The sequence below is a fragment of the Micromys minutus genome (genome assembly GCF_963924665.1).
Source record: "Micromys minutus genome assembly, chromosome: 13".
Taxonomy (NCBI): Eukaryota; Metazoa; Chordata; class Mammalia; order Rodentia; family Muridae; genus Micromys; species Micromys minutus.
In genome coordinates, this window is record NC_137982.1 from 44,372,416 (window position 1) to 44,375,825 (window position 3,410).

At 49.3% G+C, this 3,410-nt stretch overlaps 1 pseudogene across 1 annotated transcript; it reads left to right on the forward strand.

Moving 5' to 3' along the window:
- Positions 1–1,935: 1,935 nt before the first annotated feature.
- On the forward strand, positions 1,936–2,942 carry LOC308428641 (glyceraldehyde-3-phosphate dehydrogenase-like; annotated as a pseudogene). Its single transcript has one exon. The product of its transcript is annotated as a glyceraldehyde-3-phosphate dehydrogenase-like (transcript).
- Positions 2,943–3,410: the final 468 nt, after the last annotated feature.

Consider the following 3,410-nt stretch of genomic DNA (forward strand, 5'->3'; position numbering starts at 1 on the left):
CTGCAGGGTATGAGTCTGCCGGGGGGATGGTGGGAACAGCGGGATTTTAAATCACTCTGGGTACAGCCTTCAGCCTCGGCTGTGCCACTGCCTTGGAATCCTCTGTGGTTCACAGCAAGGAGCTCAGCATAAGTGACTCACTTTGCCTGTTATGAAGAGTCCTCTTTATTCTAGGCACATAATGAAAGTTAAATGTGTGAGGATTCCATCTTGGCTTGTTTTACATTTGTTTGTTTGTTTGTTTTCCAGCCACAGATCTGCTAGGCAGGTTTAGCAGCTTGGGAAACGTGAGTTTAGAGGAAAACAGGAAGCCAGAGGAAAAGAGACCCTTCAGACTTTAGAAGTCTGAGCCATTTCTCAGAAAGGTCAAAAGGTATAGTCCTACGGGCAAGTTTTCACAGTGCAATGGAAACCAAGATAACAGTGCAACTTCTGGGTTGGGTCTTTAGGGACAATGAGAGTCCCTTCTTTGCCTCTTTCTGCAAGCAGGAGAGTGGGGGCAGGGAGTTGTTGGTGTGAGCCATCTGTCATAAACATGAGGGGAGCCTATCCAACAGGAAAGCAGAGCCTGAGCCCTCGAGAAAGTCAGGAAAATAGTCTAGCTGGTGTTGAAGTCATTGGATTCCATTTCCTACCTGCTGGGGTTGGTTTCCCCCCATACTCCCCCCACCCCCATCTTGCCCCCCCCATGCCACTGTCTGGGTGAACTCCCTGGAGGTCCTTTCAGCTTCTGCCCTCTTCCGTACCGTAATTAACCAGGTCAGGTTCAGGTTTGAGGGACAGTTTGTTCCGTACGTTTCCTCTCTGCTCCCCGAGACCCACGGTTATCAGCTATGTTCTATATAATAGCATCACACAATGTTCTTTCTTTCCTGAGCTCTCTACACCAAGCTCTCAGACAATCAATCAACCAACCACCGCTCTGCTGTCCTGAAGCTCTCTAATTAGGCTCTGCACCTCTGTGCCGACTCTATTCTGGTTGTAGTCCGGTGTTTCTGCCTCTCACTCCTGATGGTCTTATTGTACAGTAGATTGGGGCAAATTATCCCCTGCAGAAGCCTCTCTCTCTCTCTCTCCACTTGGGAAAAGGACAGGCTCCCTCAAATAAAACTACCAGGGACAGGGGATTAGTAACCTAGGAAAACATAGTCTCACGATACAGTCAGTCACTCTTAGAAGAGCTAGCTGGACCCTCACAGAGATGATACGAAGACCTACACCAACCATGCCCCTTCCTGTAGGAAAGCTGGTGCTGGTTACTGGTCTTTGAGAAAAAAAAATGCTTAGCAAGCCAGGCACAGCTTGGCATGTGGGTGATGCTGCAAGGATTCCATCTGCATCTTCCCAGAAGGGCAGCCACGGAGCAATAGAGACAACTGGGGAAGGTTGTGATTATGAGAGCAGCTTGTGTCTAACTTAGCTCTGGGAAGCCAGTCAGCAGAGGGTGGGACTCAGGTGTCAGATGGAAGTTGCAGGATGTCATTCGCTTTGGAGTAGTGAGTGTTACCTGGAGGTGATTTTGTCGCCCCAGGGAACACCTGTTGTTGTGACTGGGAAGGACAATGGACATCTAATGAATAAGGATGCTAAAGAGCATCCAACCCACAAATGGCTATAAGGCTAAGGCTAAAAAAAATTCCCTGCGCTAGAGTGACTGATAGTAACAGGACTGGACTCCCAGCATCTACTGAGATACAGGGTGCTCAGGAAAACAGCATTTACCTATAATCTTACACCTGAGGAGCTGAGGCAGGAGGACTTCCCCAAGTTCAAGACTAGCCTGAGCTACATAAGCATATCTTATCTCAACAACAATAACAAAACCTAATTAAATAAATGTACACCAATTAAAACAACAATAACAGGCCCCTGCCCCTTCCTGTTCCAGAGACAGCCGCATCTTCTCCTGCAGTGCCAGCCTTGTCCTTAGACAAGATGGTGAAGGTCAGTGTGAACGGATTTGGCCATATTGGGTGCCTGGTTACCAGGGCTGCCTTCTGCTCTGCATCTGGCAACGTGGAGATTGTCACCATCAATGACCCCTTCATTGACCTCAACTACATGTCTACATGTTCCAGTATGACTCTACCCATGGCAAATTCAATGGCACAGTCAAGGCTGAGAATGGGAAGCTTGTCATCAATGGGAAGCCCATCACCATCTTCCAGGAACAAGATCCTGCTTACATCAAATTGGGTGATGCTGGTGCTGAGTATGTTGTGAAGTCTACTGGTGTCTTCACCACCAAGGAGAAGACAGGAGACCATTTGAAGGGTGGGGCCAAAATGGTCTTCATCTCTGCCCCTTCAGCCAATGCCCCCATGTTTGTGATGGATGTGAACCATGAGAAATATGACAATTCCCTCAAGATTGTCAGCAATGCATCCTGCACCACCAACTGCTTAGCCCCCCTGGCTAAGGTCATCCATGACAACTTCGTCATTGTAGAAGGGCTCATGACCACAGTTCATGCCATCACTGCCACTCAGAAGACTGTGGATGGCACGTCTGGAAAGCTGTGGCGTGATGGCCGTGGGGCAGCCCAGAACATCATCCCTGCATCCACTGGTGCTGCCAAGGCTGTGAGCAAGGTTATCCCAGAGCTGAATGGGAAGTTCACTGGCATGGCCTTCTGTGTTCCTACCCCCAATGTATCTGTTGTGGATCTGACATGCCGCCTGGAGAAGCCTGCCAAGTATGATGACATCAAGGAGGTAGTGAAGCAGGCAGCTGAGGGCCCACTAAAGGGCATCCTGGGCTACACTGAGGACCAAGTTGTCTCCTGTGACTTCAACAGCAACTCCCACTCGTCCACTTTTGATGCTGGAGCTGGCATTGCTCTCAATGACAACTTTGTGAAGCTCATGTCCTGGTATGACAATGAATACGGCTACAGCAACAGGGTGGTGGACCTCATGGCCTACATGGCCTGTAAGGAGTAAGAAACCCTGGGCCACCCCCCCCCCCCAGCAAGGACACTGAGAGCAAGAGAGAGACCCTCACAGGAGTAAGGAGTCCCTGTCCCAACTCGGCCCCCAACACTGAGTTGTTTCTCATCTTCCTCACAGTTTCTATCCCAGACCCCCATAAGAACAGAAGGGGCCTAGGGAGCCCTCCTACTCCCTTGAATACCATCAATAAAGTTTGCTGCACCCCCTCTGAACCCAGAAAAACAAACTCTAGATGTGACACGCTGGACTTTACAGAGCAGAGGCTCCCAGGCATTAGAACCAGACCAAGAACAAGAGTGAAGGAACCCCAAATCCCCAAGGTATGCCCCTAGAAGAACTCATTCTACAGCCGAATTCTTAACCTGTTTAGTGCCTCTTGGAGACTGGGGAACATCCACGCATAGATAATTCTTTGGGTTTCTAAAAGAAAATATAGACTGGGTAGGTTGGTTCTTTACT